At 39.8% G+C, this 17,731-nt stretch overlaps 1 protein-coding gene across 7 annotated transcripts in view; it reads left to right on the top strand.

The window, feature by feature from the left end:
• The window catches only part of LOC136843752 (probable G-protein coupled receptor CG31760), a 1,299,116-nt gene that overhangs the window by 1,004,859 nt on the left and 276,526 nt on the right, over window positions 1-17,731 (top strand). The gene's annotated exons all lie outside the window — the stretch shown is intronic.

Raw genomic sequence — 17,731 nt, 5'->3', positions numbered from 1 at the left:
TTTACGTAAAGTTTCACGGCCCTGCATGCCAAGAATACATGTAACCTGTCACCTGAAGCCACGAATTAACCTCAAAGACAGACGTTAATTAACCAAAGGTCGCCAGTTAAGGGTAATTAACCTTAACAAAGAATATTATAGGAATAAAGACTTTATGATAAATGTCACCAACTATGGATGCAGAAAAATCTCTACTCGTGAAGATGGTATTAAAAACAAAACACAGCAGTTCCTCCAAGCAATGGACCGAGACACAAAGAGTGCATACAGAATTAAAATGCCTTGCTTACCCTAAGTCCTAGTACTCTCACTGGAATAATTTGGATAAAGCTAACAATATAATTATTTGGCTTAATCTTAGACTTCGTACAAGCGATTACCTTAAATGGTGGCTGGAGAATGAAACAAAGAAAGATTTGGAAATACAGAAAAGAGGATAAAAGAATGGACGAAGTTTTGAACAAAACACAGATTTTACCTTAGGACGAAGCGTTGGCGCGCATACAACGGATGATCGGAAGTTCCGGGTAGTAATTCGTGCTTCACCATTCACTAATAAAGACGATAGACAAAGGATGGAGAGACAGCCCGAATACGTCTGATCTCCAAGGTAGCTTGAATCTCTCTCTCACCTCGCTCTGGTTCCCGCAAGGTGACTGGCTGCATCTTTACACGACGCCCCAGGCACTCCAACCTTGACAATGACATCGCTGAATGCGTAGGGTTAAGGGAAAGACAGCTTAAGACCACCATTACTAGAGATTATTGAGTGAAAACCCTCTCTGAGGTTTAGGTCCCTAATGCCATCGGCATATTTTGTTTTTGAACTACCCAGCCTATTCCTGCCTATGCGAGGACGCCGTCTGTCTCTGCTGTGATTGTTATTTTGAATGGCCTGGCCTACCTGCAGGACAGAGATGTTCTCTGTCGAGGTCAATCTGACTAATATTACTACACATAAACACATCGAGGGCGAACAGCAGTAATATTTATAAAAGCTCCCCCCCCCCTTTAAGAGCGCCTTCACTCCCTTTTCGGGCTTGAAAGTCTGTCCTAAGCAAGCTGTTCGCCTCTAGTAGGTTACTCTTCTTCCCCTGAGCAGATTAGTCCTGGTTAGCCTACCTAGCTACAGAACTACCTAACCCTAGATAGGATATGAGCTATAATCACTACTTTACCTAATTCTAATAGTACTAGAAGGTGCTTACGGTTATTATTGGGTACCTCCTACAATCATGATGTTTTTAGACCTAGCCTAGTGGTACATTCTATGGTATTTCCTAGCCCAACCTATCCTAACCCGACCATAGCACCGACATAAGAGTTAATGATCTAACTAAATTACAATGTGGTTTATGTTTAATACAATTAATAATTGCTAGTTCATTCATGAGGGTTGCCTCATATGATAAATGGGTGCCTCACTGAGGTCTTAGGCCATGCGTGTCATGAGCATCGTGGCTCGTTTCACAACAGTTAAGATTATTGAAGTTAGTTATGCTACTTACATGATTACGGCGGCTCGGTGGTAAGTGGAAGGAACAAGGCTACTAATTTGATGTACCGTACTTAAGGCGGTCTAGGCTATGTACTAGAAAAAGAGATCACACTGGCTACCTCCTCTGGGCAAGGGGCCAGGATCACTCTAAGATGGTAGGGCACTGTGCCGAGAGGGCACTAGTGCCTGGATGAGCTTATGGCTCGGCAACTACTGGGCTCTCTTCCACCCCTTCTTCTTCTTCTTCTTCTTCGGGTTCCTCCAAGGCCTATCAGTATCAGGCTTAGGAGGTGATGAGGGCACCGACTCTGGGGACAGGCCAGAAGGGCTAGCGGGTGTGAAGTTAGGGGCAACTTCAAAAGCTACAGGAGGGCTCTCCACTCCGGCTGCTGCGACAACCGGAGCGAGAGCGATCTCGACTTCTGCGTCTGAGGAGGCCAGTTCCTGGTCTTCCAGAGACGGGGTAACATTTCGATCCTCCAGGGGTTCATCCTCTGGAGTCAGATTTGGCAAAGAAGACGTCTCGGGTGCTGGAGGCTCTCCGGTTGCGATGATCAACGGCATGGAGAATCCTAAATCTCCCGGAGGAGGATTCGCCTCATGATTTAGACCCGGCATAGGGGCCTTCTTAATTGGTAGCTCAATGTCCGTGGCGGACGGAGTGTGGCACTGCTCAGTGCTCGCAAGTGGCACTGGCAGCAGTTGAGGGTCAGGCATGCCTGACAAGGGGTCCGGAGGTGCAATACCTCCTGGACGACTTGAATTTGGCTGTGGCAGAGATTCCTGGCCCAGCAGGAGATCGTAGCCTCTCCGAGAGTCATGTTTGGGGGCGTCTGCTGGGCGTTGCTTACTTGGGCAGCCCTCCCAATTTGTGGAATGGTCTGTCTGCTTGCACGTCCTGCAGCGGTACCGCTCCTCCTGAATATCTCTTCGGGGAGAGGGAGGACCTCTTGGTGGGCTAGCCCTTCGCGACTGGAGAGGGCTAGGCCTAGAATAGTTTGGTTTGTGCCTCTTCCGCGGACCACTTTGGTGGGCGGAAGGTGGGGGTTTGACTTTATCGAGAGTTACAGATGGGGCCTCCATGGAGGAGGTAACGTGGCTGCGAAGTGGCGTTGGTAACGGGCTTCCCCAGAGAAGATTCCATCCCAACAAGAAGGCCACTCCGGGCCGAATTCCACCCACCACGCCAAGGCGGTGGGGTAGCGTGCCCCAAGGTGTCGTAACCTGGAGTTGGACCGTGGGAACGGTAATGGTATGGCTATCCACTTCATTTCCCACCGGTTTCCTCAGTCCACTTGGGGACTCAGGAATTGATGCTCGACTGGAAGGGTCACAGGCAGGAGTGCTTTGATGCAGCAGTGTGTAGGGCTGGAGGTTGACAAATTTTGGCTTGCTGCCTAGCCATAGCTTGGCAGCACCATTCTCCATTTGGCCTGCTCTTTCAAGCTCGAGTTCTGGCCTTCTCCTTGAGGGCTAGCTCACTTTCTTGCAGGCTAACTCATCTGTCGTCTCAGTTTTCTTCTCTGCCCTCTTCTAGTTGCCTCCGTTCTTCTTCAAACTTCCTCTGCTCAAGTCTTTCTTCCTTCTCCCGCTTGGCCAAGTCAAGTCCACTTGCTCCTTGACCCAGGTGGTAAGTTCCGAGCTTTACAAACTTCCGCCATGTTAGTGAGACCTGCCGCTTGGCTTTTCCCTCCACAGCCCCAGGAAGGGTTTTATAATTCTCTGCTGCCATGGTTCTGGTCCTCAGGGGAATGGCGTCTAACAGGTGTAAGGTCGACTGCCATAGCTTCTGCATTCTCCATTTTTTACTCTTTCAAGCTCGAGCTCCTTCTCCTTGAGGGCTAGCAGGAAGTCGTCTGTCTTCTAGTTGCCTCCGTTCTTCAGTCTCTACTCAAGACGTCGTCCACTTTTTTGAAAGGTGGCACTGTAGTCCCCAGCCCCAGGAAGGTAATTCTCTGCCGTGTTCTGGTGGGAACAGGTCACACTGGTGGCACTTCAGTGACGTGGTATCCCTAGGCACTGGTGGCACTGGTGCAGGTTAGGTTCCAGAAGAACTTTCTCTTCTGTGTTCCCTTTTGTTTTGGTTTTATTTAATTTTCTATTTGTTGCTTGGTGGCACTATGGTGCCAATGTGTTCCTAGGGACCCTTGACTGGAGTCCAACTAGGCTATATAGAGAGAAAGGCACTCTACCCCCAGCAGAGTGTAACAGTTGAATGAGAGAGAAAGGGAAGGTAAAAAGAGAGAGAGAGAGAGAGAGAAGTAAGCTATTCAATTGATGACAGTGCAGCAACTTATTGGCACTGTGGAATAAAGTGAATTTGTTTTTTTTTTCTCTCTCTCTCTCTCTAAAGGTCCTCGTGAGTGGTTGGTCCCAGTGGTAACCGCTCTTCTTTCAGAGGGTGAAAACTATGGTTTCGGTATGGGTAGCAGGCCTCACTCGACCGACAAGTTATCACTGTAAAAGCTTAACTCGCCCTCATCTACTTGTGGGACAGAGGTATTTCTTTTACTTAATTTAATAAATTTAATTTCTGTGTCGGCCCGTCTTTCTTTGAAGTGGGTCACGCACACTCGAAAGGTTATCACTCACGGCTTACTTGAATGAAATGAAAGAGAGAGAGAGAGAGAGAGAGAGAGAGAGAGAGAGAGAGAGAGAGAGAGAGAGAGAGAGAGAGAGATTTTCAATCAGCTAATTTCTTGCTGCTTGAGAACATGTTAAGCAAAGATTTTATAAGTGCACAAAGGCATGGTTCTAAATAAAAGTTGTTAAGCCGCTGTCTCTTTTGTGTTTGTCCTATTGTTTGAAATAGAGGAGTTAGCTTCAGAACCGGGAGCAGATTGTCCAACCCAGAGCAATCCAACGTAAGGAACCATTCCAAATTGCAAAACATACATAGACAACAAAGATTTTTGAATAATCTGCTTCCTTCCTGTTATGCTCTTGGCAGCTGAATGGACTACGCGTTCACCTAGTGCCCCAGTGGTCGGCAGTTCGATACCCAAGTAAGGGTATTGTTAGCATGCATTTTTTGGTGGTCCAGATGCCTTATAATATGTATGTCATCAAAGCCGAATGGTCAGAGTCGATTGTTTATTATTGTACCATTCCCAAGGTATAGTGAATTTGATATTAAACGATATTTGTTGCTAAATATTTGTGAATGGGAAAAAATTCACGTGTGTATATGTGACAAAATTTCCTGTGTCTGTCCGTATGTCCTTTTAAGAAAAATGAGTCACTTTTGCGACAAGCCTGATTTTTCGCTAATTAGTTTCTTAGTGAAATATATTTACTCCAGAAATGTCGGTATGAATGATGATTAATGGGCGATTGCGCCTCATCATGACTGTTTGGTTTGCTCTCTGGTTGTGTCTCCTAGGTCAGTCGTAGTATTCTTATTATTCTGAGTAATGCTTGAAGATGTAGAATCATACCACTGCGATGTATTTCTAGAGCTCCGCGTGGCGTGCCCGTAGGATTTGTTTTAAAGAAGTAAAGATTAGAGCATTTTAAAGTTGAATTTCGACAGCTGTCTTGACAGAAAACAAATGCGCTTACTGAAAAGCAAATGTCAGAAAGCCTTGTAGCTAGAGCTGAAAGGTTGCTAGAAATTCTTTTACTATTTACTTTATTGCCCTGTAAAAGGCACACTGTTATCAGTAACACGTAAGGGGATTCCTGTAGGTAGAATGGAGAATGGGAAATGTTGAGTCAGCAAAACTTTTCTTTTATCCCCCTTTACCTCCTAAATCTGACTCTCCTCGACCTCTTTCTTGTTTCCAGTGTTCCTCTTACTTTAAGACTTTAGTTGGTCGTCGTCTGGTGGCCAGGTCCATTAATTCTCTCAATCTTATATATTTTTTATATACTCTTCTGGAAGCTGCGTGGGATTTTGGATGCGCTCTCTTGTTCGCTTCTTTGCATATGCTGCTGCCTATGGAACATCGGAAACAATATCTTGGTGCGTTTTTATTTTTATTTAAGTATTGTAGGAAATTATGGATTTAATCGCTCATATAGTTTTAAATTACACAATACCCTTAACATGATTTTATGCAAGTAGGAGATAGGACAAAGGAGTTTCAGCTACAGCCACTTGTACTTTGAGTTATGAAACCTTGCTTATATATTTTTAAGTTAGCAAGTGTCAACTGATCTAGTTGAGAAAATTTTTTACCAGCAGACGGAAGCTTTTGCTCACAATGTAGTATGTAGATGTAAAAAGAATAAAATAGTATCTTATGATGTTTTATATTTTGCCAAAGAATAAGAGTTCTAGTTTGGAAGATCAGACATTAGAGATCAGTATGACTGCTCAGGTGTTGCTTTCTAATATTACTGGCCTGAGATTGATAATTTATGTATAGCAGAGAATTTATGCATAGCAGAGAATTTATGTATAGTAGAGAGAGGAATGGTGATTAATATTCTCTAGTAATTGCCTTTAACATTTGCCGAATTGTTTTCAGGGCCTGTGCTGTTGTTGTAGGCCTTCGTATTAGTCTTTTGATTCTCTAGCCTATACCGTCATCAATTTGTTAAGCGTTAAAACTCTAAGAATCTGCACATAATTACATAGAAGTTCACTATCTACATGAAAGTTCTTTACCGACTTGGTATTAACTATCGAAAAAAAATATTGGAGACATTAAAAATGTGAAGAGCAGATAACAATGTTTAGCACATATTGCAGGTACTGATAACAATGATGCAGCAGATTTTAGGATTCTACCACAAATGTTGATACAAAGACCTAAAATCGGTATGCCATAAGCACAGATATCGCATTTAGCTATGGTGTGGGCGCTGTCCGTTAAGAAAAAGATTTTCCCTATAATTGACTTTGTGCTCTCATGTGTATATAAATATATAAATATATACATTATACATATATATATATATATATATATATATATATATATATATATATATATATATATATGTATGTGTGTGTGTGTGTGTGTGTATGTATGTATGTATGCATGTATGTATATATATGTGTGTGTGATGCATGTTGAAATGGCTTTGATTCATCGGTATGAAATTAATTTTATGGATTAAAGAGGCTTCATGAGCTATCGTGGGACAGAACCATATGAATGAGCCTCTTTGGTGATTGGTGCTATTGATTTCCCAATTAATTGGCCTTTTCCGGGGAATCTCATTCATTCGAAAATGGTGATTATCGTGAATGATTCCAGCTTTAGAAATGAGTCTTCTCTTTTAATTTGCCGTTGAAATTCGATTACATTCTTTTCCTGGCATATTTGTCCTACTGAGCGCGCTCTGATGCCGTGTTCACTAAAATTTAGGGTTTGGGACACATTCTTTTGCAGCGTATTGAAAATGTAATCTATGATGTTGCTTTCATGAACGTCATCTGCTGATCGAGGTATGATTTGATGAAATCTCTAGGAATTTACGAAAACTCGTCCATTTATAGTGGTAATTCTGGTCCATCATAGGGTGTCTTTTATCGAAACCCTACACTTCGTCATCCTGATTGCTGCTGGTGTGAATTCTTTCATTTTAATTCAGGTATGTTAGCCATAGTGTATTAGAAGAATATTGTTTACACATGCTTTTCCCACAAAACGAAACTTCCTACACAGTATTAGGTGAAAAATATTATTTTAAGTAAGGAGACGATGATGAACCCATAGTGTTATCACAGGCAAAAAGTGATGAAATCACAAAAGGGGCAGAAAAGCCCAGCCACAAGAGACAGATTTGGAGGTCAGGGGACACATAGGAAGGGGTAGGGTGTAGGCTTTATTCCTCAGCCTGATAAATTATGATGAAAGCGAACAGTAGAAGTAGGAGTCTTTTCTCAATCAGTATAGAAAGCGAGTGCCATTATAATACACAACGCTAACCATACCTGAAGAAATAGACACTGGCACTTCTTCAAGCAATACAGTTTGAAGACATATAGCAAATGTATCCACTCAGAAGCACTCGATCATATAAATGCAACTCTTCTTTGTGGGTAACATTTTGTTTGTTTGTTTGTTTTGTTTTTTCTTTTTTCGTCTTTTTCGTCGAGAATAATTTGGCGAACTCATCCCAATTGTTGTTGTTGCTGTTGACTAGAGACTATTGTTCAACAAAAAGCTGGGCTGGGTCAGTGTTGGGTGGCACTGGAATCAGGCGCTCTTGCTTAATTTTCACATCATCAGCGATGGTTCGTCTAAACTGAAGCCTGTTCAATATGTGTATTATAATGGCTCTCACTTTCTATACTGATTGAGAAAAGATTCCTCCTTCTACTTTTTGCTTTCATCATAATTTTTCAAGTTCAGGAGAAAAACCCTATGCCCTACCCCTTCCTTTGTATCCCCTGACCTCCACATCTGTCTCTTGTGGCTGGGCTTTACTACCCCTTTTGTGATTTCATCACTTCTTTGCCTGTGATTTCAGTCTCTTTTTTGAAATGGCAATGCCCTAGATCGAGAAAAATGTAGTAACAAAGGAATGGGGTTGTTTAGCTTTTAGATATAGTGTTCTTAGACCAAAGTGGCTTCTCCGTGATAGTGGTCAGCTCAGCGGGTAACCGAGCTGAGCTGACCATTATCAATGAGAAGCCACATAGGTCTAAGAAGACTATATCTAAAACCTAAACAACCCCACTCTTTTGTTATGACATATCTATCTATCTATCTATCTATCTATCTATCTATCTATCTATCTATATATATATATATATATATATATATATATATATATATATATATATATATATATATATATATATATACATACTGTATATATATAATGTGCATGTGTGTGTGTGTGTGTGGAAACATTTTAACTACTGAGGTTCTTTATGTAAGGTAGGTCAATGATTGCGAAAACTAAAACCTCGTAGGTAAATTCAATGAGTGTGATAATTTTTGATTAAGACTAGACCATTCATTTTTAACAAAAGGTCCATACCCATACCCATACCCAAACCCATACCCATACCCATACCCATACCCATACCCATATCTGTACCATACCTATACCCATACTATATCCATACCATACCCATAACCATATCTGTACCATACCCATATTTGTACCATACTCATATCTGTACCATACCTGTATCCAAATCTGTACCATACCCATACCCATACCCATACCATTCCCATACCTATAATGATACCCATACCCATATCAATATCTGTACCATACCATACCATCCCATATCATACCCATATCCATACCATACCATACCATACCCAGATCCATATCTGTACCATACCCATACCCATCCCCACAGCTAAATTAACCCTACTAATAATAGTTAGCAACAGTCTATGGGCAGCATCAGCCCTATTTACCTTCTGGTGTGCAAACAAACACACCCATACCTATGCATGCCCATATCCATATCCATATCTGTGCCATACCCATACCCACACCCATACCCATATCTGTACTATACCCATACCCATATCTGTACCATACCCATACCCATACTCATGCCCTTATCCACACCATACCCATACCCATAATGATACCCATACCCATATCCATGCCATGCCCATACCCATATCTGCACCCATATCCATACCATACCTATACCTATACCCATACCCATACCCATACCCAAAGCCAAATTAACCCTACTAATATAGTCAGCAAAAGTCTATCGGGCAGCACCAGCCCTGTTTACCTTCCGGTGTGCAAACAAACAAACAAAGAAACAAACAAATGTTTCAGAGTTTTAGTATTATATAGATTGATAGATAATTGACAGTAGGTCAGCCATCTTTTCCTAACACCACTAGTTATTCACACACATTAAGAAAACAGGGTCGCTTCTAATGTTGGGATCAGTCCGTACCTGAGCATCAGGAAATTTTAATTTGGTGGGTAATTTGAATGGCCCACCATAACTTTAAAAATTCGTTTCAAAAAACAAACCCCTAAAGGCTCCCCTCCAGAATACGAGCTTTTAGAAAAACTAAGTATCACGGCTGTATCTTTTACCGTCATTGCGCCACAGATATGTTAGGACCCTCTCCCACCCACTCACCCACTCCCCACCACATCCCCTGAATGTCAGAAATTTGTATCTGCATCTCCGGAACGGCTAAATGGATTTTGATGAAATTTGGCATGGTTAGAGACCTTAGTGAGAAACCTTTAAGCCCGAGTTTCATCCCGGTCGGATGAATTTTCCAGAGTTGTAAAGGGCCAAAGTCGGGGTTTTTGTGTACTCTGGGTTGCTGGGCATTACTAACCGCCAACTACCGCGGCGATTGATAATGGAAATATCAGAAATACCGGTATCCTGCAGAAACTCAGGAACAGGAAGGGTGGATTATGTGGTTTTATTTTGGGAGATAACGACAGAAATATGTGCTGAACGTAGAGAAGATATATGTTGCGGCTTCTAAGGTTGGTTGTTTTTCAAACAATAAGAATGAAAATGGTAAGATATAATCATACAAATGTATTTTGACGACTGTGAGATGTTTATTATGATAATGATGATGACGATGATAACATGGCAGTGTTACTCAGTAAGACTCCTCGGTAAAATAAATATAAAAGAGAAAGGAAATCTAAAGAGGGAAAAGAATAAGCGCAATAAAAGATTAAAGATGCAATACAAAAAGGCAACTAAAGACAGACGTAGCAAATCGCATACCGTACGTCATGTTGATTTTATACGCATGGGTTGATACCACTTGAACATTGACAAGAAAAAATATTAAAATTATTAGCTTTGAGGTAACAAAAGCACAGGGGGAACTGCCCCAAGTTTTATGAGAGAGAGAGAGAGAGAGAGAGAGAGAGAGAGACTAGAATGGTAAGTGAAAAGCAAAACAATGACATTATTGGAATTAACGCATTTTTTTTTTACCCCCAAGTGAGGAAGTTAGCCCCCCCTCCTTCCGGTAACATAACATTGTCTTTTGCTTAACACAGAAGAATGACTGTGAAAGTGTAATAGTCCTTGTGAACTTTTGCATTTGACTTTTATATCGGCTGTCTTCACGAATAGGTTTGATATGCATTTCATGTCTATTAATCTGACCTACTTTGAGTATTAAACACTTGATTTCCAGGTCTACTCGTGACTAGGTTTACACAGCAGTAAATAAACAGACAATGTCATGCCTCTGCCATCTGACAAGGTCTTCACGAAATGCACTCTGGCCTATAATCGACCATATTACGTATTCTTAGTAATTTAGTAGCTAACCTCAAATAAAGTCATTAATCTTGTAACACGTATGAGACGGTTCGCAACCAATATCTGTCAAGTGCTTTCAGTAAAACGAAATGAGGCTTTCTCCTCGGAATCTCGGTCATCAGGCAGTACCTGAATTGGTATGGCAGCCATCAGTAGATTTCGTGTAAAATGAGTAAACACAACTGAAAATTTTAGGTCTTAGTAACAAGTAAAGTTAATTTTTATGGGAGTGAAGGGACGAAAATGAGCTTCGCGAAAGAAAAAGAACAAGATCAGGCTTCATTTGTTCCCTTCAGTGAAATCATGAATATTAGCTAGTCAGACCCGATCACAAGGGATTTCTTATGTAATCGTGCAACTGGATGGTAATAAATAATAGCATTTTAAGAGTCAGATCTTGAGGAACTACGGTGTTTGAGAAACAATACTGGTTGATTGATTGATTTAGCGGTTAGGTGTCACTGTATTGAGAAACAAAAGATTTACCACAACCATAAAACTGCAAAACAATGAAATAATTTGTTAAATTGGAGGTTTAGAAGCTCTTGTATAATATTAGCAGTTATACATGGGGAATAATTCCTGCAGACTGTAAACTGGGAGGAAAAAAAAAATAGCATTATTATCACACAATTTTGTATTTTTCTGTATTTTTCCTGCTTTCATTTTTGTTGAAAAGCACCGATTCTAGATAAGTTATCATTGTTCCCCCAGCCCTTTCTACGGGTACTGATATTTAATACTTGCTTCAGGAGTATAAGGGTTGTGGGCATCGAAAGTGCAAGATAGTCATTTATACTTCAGCAGCGGTGGAGGCCATCTTTTAAAAGACTCAGACCTAACTTCAACGTACTATGTCTTCGTAACCACTAAACCAAACGATTCCACCCCTATGTTATGGTCATTAACGGTTAGAACCGAGGCTTGTACCCTTAAAAAACGGAGTTTTAACTGTCGGCTGAGTCTTTTAAGTAGAGAAGCACTTTTGAATAATTAAATCACACTTGTACTGAATAATTTGACCTCATTGATGGTATTACTGCCTCATTTCACAAGTAACTGAAAATTATTTCTGGGAGTTTCGCCATGCACACTACTCTGACAGTCACTTAGCGAAGGTTACCTTTAAAATGGCATGAGCTAGGACAGGCGTCTCCAAACCTTTTGGACTATCGACCCCTTCATGGAGACCTTGATTCCTCATCGACCTCTAGCATGTAAAAAAAAAATAAATTAATAATAATAATTAAGCAGATGTGCAGTTTCCACGTACATTAGTGCGGGAAGCTCCATACAAAGCATAGCGAAGCTGTTGTTTTGTATCTCCTCCACCCTGGAGTATCTTTCCTAAAATATAAGGAAACAAAAAGGAAAAACTGTTTATTGCCATAGTGTCGGAAGAGTTTCGTGACAGACAGACGATGTCTTAGACGGACAAGCTGTACTTCTCAGATTCCTATATTGTACGCGTGCGCTGCATTTGCATTACCCCTAGTTTCGATACCTAACCTGACATCAATAATAATAGTGAGAGGGAAACTACGTAAATATTATGGGTCATAATAAATACATTTAAAATAAATTAAGATAACTTTTTATTGAAGTGGTTGACATCATTTATGGGAAAGCTGTGTTTGATGAGCATCATGCAAGGGCATTGGTATTTGGCTGGAGATTGGTGAGTTCTTACCACACTCTTCCATATTCATTTTATTAGAACTGCGTATGGGAGGCTGAACCCAACTTCAGCCTAGTACGAACTTTGGCTCAACCACTGCACTAAGCTTAGGGTATTTACAGTAGTAGTAGTGTTTACATTGCCCCCAATAATCACTGAGGCTTTTACTTCTGAAGAATGCTAATGATGAATAATGTAATTAATACGTTTATCAAGTATTTAAAAAATAGAGCATATGGGTAAAGAAAATTCAAGTCAATACATTTATGTGAAAACAGATATTCCAACTAATGATGAATTATCAAAACTATATTATCATCGTTATGTTTCATTAGAGTTCAAACATAACATAAATTAATTAGGCAGTAAAAACAATCACATATGAGCTAAAAATGTATTTCAGCAAGTTGTATTTTTGTATTTTTATTTCTTATACGAATGTCAGTATTCGACCCAAAAGATCAATCGGACCCCTTTTGACCCCCAGGCGCACCTCGACCCCTTGAATATTCCCATCGACCCCCAGGGGTCGATATCGACCATTTGGGTGACCCCTGGGCTAGGAGACCCTGATGTTTCAAAGAGAAGGTGGTTCGAAATCAAAATAGCCACTCAAAAAGGTTGACCGACAAGTCATTTTTTGCTCTCTCATAGAGGAACATCCGTGAAAGAATATTGATGAAATTTCACAGCCTATATGACAGGTGCAAAGTCTGATGACAAGAGAGAAATCATGTTGATGAGTATTACCAGCCTTGTGCAGTGAGAATCTTTAGGTCAAAGTCCTCCCATTTATAGATAACTCACCATTATTATGAACATTAAAAATGAAAAAAAATTATATAATGAGCCCGAAAGGCTCTTAACTCGTAAAACAAAGTTCCCTGTGAACAGAATTACCGAGCCATCTGTAGTGCTGTAGACAGAACCAGGAACTATGGATAATAAGTACAAGGAATAGTCCGTAATTACGCATTCAACAGAAATTAATTCGGGAAATCCTTGGATTTGATTAACTCACCTATATAAACCTTAGTGGTTTTGCTTTTGTATTTTGAATGTCATTAAAATTCAGTACACTGCAAAAATGAAGCGAGCATTAGTGAATTTGATTGATTATGCCCAAAATATTTCAATGTAAAAAAGGTTAAATCCGACATTTTGAATTCTGAAAAATTCGTGGGGAGACTTGGTAACTTTTTTTTTAAGAGCTGAACGTATGTACGTATGCTAACGAACGTAAATATACCTTCATTGTGAAAATGATGGTACGTTAGGCTGCAGCCTACCAGGGAAAAACACCAGATACAGAAGTACTTAGGTTCCAACTTCTTTTATGACTTGTGCGAGTCAATTAGTACTGCTCTGGCATTTCATTTGAGAGACCTGGTTCGATCCCGATGTGAGTCTGAAATTTATATCTTCATTAAATCCTTAGAACGATGTCTTATCAGTATAATACTTGTATGGTAAGGGAATTTGAAAGAATTTCACTCATTCTCTTTCCCGTGTATGAAATCTCATTGCCTTGTTATCATAATGGATTATTCACATGAAAAGTACATTGGAAAATGTTTCAGTGTACTCTCAGATAGTCATATGGCTTCAACATGTGATGGAAGAATTGGAGAGGGGAATGAAAGTGGAGAGAAGCCTTGCGGCAAAACATGGGAGTTTCCCAGGAAAATATGAGCTAGGGATTAGAAATTCTTAGAATAGGAGAGCTCTGTAAATGAAAATCCTGAGCATCTATAACTAGTTCGCTTTTCTTTTTAATTTGAATCCACGCTGAAGGCGATATTTTCAGTAAACAAAGAAAATGTGTGTTTTAATACTTCTAATGAGACTTGATTGAAAGTTACACTTTTCAAGCAGAGAATGTTTTTCGATCAGCCTACGTACACTGGGACAGCTTGTTCTTGTTTAATCGTTGAGAATGAGGTTTAAGCATCTGTTGTCCATATTCCTTAGGATTCATTACCTGAAATAGCATCTGTCTCAGTATTACGAAAAGAAAAAAGTCCCACACCTCAACTTCTATGTTAGATCTAATTAGTCGTGGTAAAAAAACTCTCTCTCTCTCTCTCTCTCTCTCTCTCTCTCTCTCTCTCTCTCTCTCTCTCTCTCTCTCTCTAAATCTCCGAATGCATCTCTCTCCTTTCGTGTGTGTCTCATTATCTGTCCCCAACCTTGCCAATCTCTCTCTCTCTCTCTCTCTCTCTCTCTCTCTCTCTCTCTCTCTCTCTCTCTCTCTCTCTCTCTCTCTCTAAATCTGCGTGCGTCTCTCTCCTTCCATGTCTCTCTCATTATCTGTACCCAAGCTTGCCATTCTCTTTCTAAATTTATGTATGCATCTCTCTCTCCCCGTGTCGCTCTCATTCTCTATCTCTAAGCTTGGCACTCTCTCTGTCTAAATCTATGTATGTATCTCTCTTTCTTCGTCTGCATCTCTCTCATTCTGTATACCCAAGCTTACCAGTCTCTCTCTCTCTCTCTCTCTCTCTCTCTCTCTCTCTCTCTCTCTCTCTCTCTCTCTAAATCTGTGTATGTATCTCTCTCCATTTGTCTCTCATTCTCTATATCCAAGCTTGCCAATCGCGCTCTCTCTCTCTCTCTCTCTCTCTCTCTCTCTCTCTCTCTCTCTCTCTCTCTCTCTCTCTCTCTTTCGTAGGTTGGAAAGAACGAATAGGAGATTGTGGTTGTATTTGTACATATAAAAAAGAGAGTAATAGTAGCGGAGAAGATAAGAGGCAATTTGAAAAGCTATTAGATATGCTACTAGAACATAACATCCAGCAAATAAATCACCTGCCAATAAGAAAGGATAATATTTTAGACCTAGTATTTGTGAACGAGGTGAATTATGTTAAAGTTATAATAGTATATATTACGAGTATTTCAGACCATAATGTCATAGAATTAGCAGTCCATTCCAAAGCAAGTGAAAACAGAGATAAGCAAGAGATGAAAAAATGGGAAGGATATGGAAAATACAATTTCTATAGTAAAAATATAAAATGGTCAGAAATAAATGAAGAATTAAACAAAGACTGGGAAAACATATTCGCAAGCGACAATATACAGGTAAATACGGAAATATTATATAAAATATTAGAGAAAATAGTGGATAAATATATGCCAAAGAAGAAAAGTAAACATAAGTCATGCATACCAAGAGACAGAAGATCCTGTTCCAGAAAATCAGAAAGTGGAAAAAAGCTCTTGCAAAAGAAAAGAATGCATGGCAAATGATGGAACTAAAAAGTAAGATAGAAAATGCAGAACAAAAGATTATACAATCAACAGAAAATGAAAAACGGGACCTAGAAATATCAAGCAAAACCCCAAAATTTTGTACTCATATGCAAAAAAGATGAATAAAAGAAGAGTAGAAATAGGCCCTCTAAGAATTGGAGGGCAATTAACAAATGAAAAAAAGGAAATGTGTAACATATTGTCGGAAAGATATAAGAGTGAATTTGCACCTAGAATTGATAATGAAGATAATGATACAGAAATAAGAGATGAAAATGGTGAATATTTATCGGACATAGATATTAATGAAGCCGATATTGTGCAGGCTATTAATGAAATTAAAAATGGATCAACAACCGGACTAGATGGCGTCCCTGCCATTTTGTTAAAGAAAGTGGTTCATTCAATCGCTCGCAATATTATTAAGACAAAGTGTAGATACAGGCAAGATTTATGATGAGCATAAATTAGCATATATTACCCCTATTTTCAAAAGTGGGTCAAGACTAGAGGCAAGTAATTATAGGCCTGTGAGTCTGACATCTCATATTATGAAAGTGTATGAAAGGGTAATGAAGAAAAATATAATGAAACATTTAATGAAAAATAGTTTGTTTAATATAGGACAACATGGTTTTGTACCCGGAAAAAGTACACAAACCCAACTGTTAGTCCACCATGAAAGCATATATAAAAATATGATAAACGAAAAAGATACAGATGTGGTTTACCTAGACTTTGCAAAAGCTTTTGACAAAGTAGACCATAATATATTAGCGAAAAAAATTAAAAAACATAATATTGTGGACAAAGTAGGAAAATGGATAAAAGAGTTTTTGCAAAACAGAAAACAGATAGTGATTGCAAACGACGAGAAATGTTAAGGACTTGGTAGTGAGAAGTTTCGCCGATGACAAGAATAAGTAGAGGAATTACTTGTGATGAAGATAGGAACTCGCTACAAAGAGACCTAAACAAAGTATATGAATGGACAGAGGTAAATAGGATGGTATTTAACTCTGATAAATTTGAATCAGTAAATTACGGTGATAAAGAAGGAATGCTATATGCATATAGAGGACCTAATAACGAGACAGTCACAAATAACGATGCAGATAAAGACTTTGGTGTGATGTTGAATAGGAATATGTTATGCAATGATCAAATAGCAATACTATTGGCAAAATGCAAAGCAAAAACACATGATTATGCTTTATAAAACGTATGTGCGTAGTCCACTTGAATATTGCAATATAATATGGTACCCACACTACCAAAAGGGTGTTGCACAAATAGAGAGTGTACAAAGGTCCTTTACAGCCAGACTAGAAGAAGTTAAGGACCTTGACTATTGGGAAAGACTACAATTCTAAATTTATATAGTCTCGAAAAGAGAAGAGAATGCTACATGATAATACAGGCATGGAAACAGATACAAGGAATTACCGAAAACATCATGGAGCTAAACATATCAGAAGAGCAAGCAGAGGTAGATTAATAGTGCCCAAAACTATACCAGGAAAACTAAGGAAAGCACACAGGACGTTAATCCACCACGCACCGGCATCGATAATGCAGTGTCTATTCAATGCGTTACCAGCTCATCTGAGGAACATATCAGGAGTGAGCATAGATGTGTTTAAGAATAAGCTCGACAAATATCTAAGATGCATCCCTGACCATCCAAGATTGGAAGATGCAAAATATACCGGAAGATGCGTTAGCAATTCTCTGGTAGACATCAGAGGTGCCTCACACTGAGGGACCTGGGGCAACCCGAACGAACTGTAAGGTGTGTAAGGTAAGGTTAAGGTCTCTCTCTCTAAATCTGTGTATGTATCGTTTTTTCTCCGTTCGTCTGTCTCATTCTCTATACCCAAGATTGCCATTCTCTCTCTCTCTCTCTCTCTCTCTCTCTCTCTCTCTCTCTCTCTCTCTCTCTCTCTCTCTCTCTAAATCTGTGTATGCATCTCTTTTTCTTCGTTTGTCTCTCTCATTCCCTGTACTCAAGCTTGCCATTCTCTCTCTCTCTCTCTCTCTCTCTCTCTCTCTCTCTCTCTCTCTCTCTCTCTCTAAATCTGTGTATGTATCTCTCTTTCTCCGT

Source organism: Macrobrachium rosenbergii, chromosome 12 (genome assembly GCF_040412425.1).
Source record: "Macrobrachium rosenbergii isolate ZJJX-2024 chromosome 12, ASM4041242v1, whole genome shotgun sequence".
Classification (NCBI taxonomy): Eukaryota; Metazoa; Arthropoda; class Malacostraca; order Decapoda; family Palaemonidae; genus Macrobrachium; species Macrobrachium rosenbergii.
The sequence above is the reverse complement of the archived record's forward strand: the minus strand, read 5'-3'. Positions and strand labels throughout refer to the sequence as shown.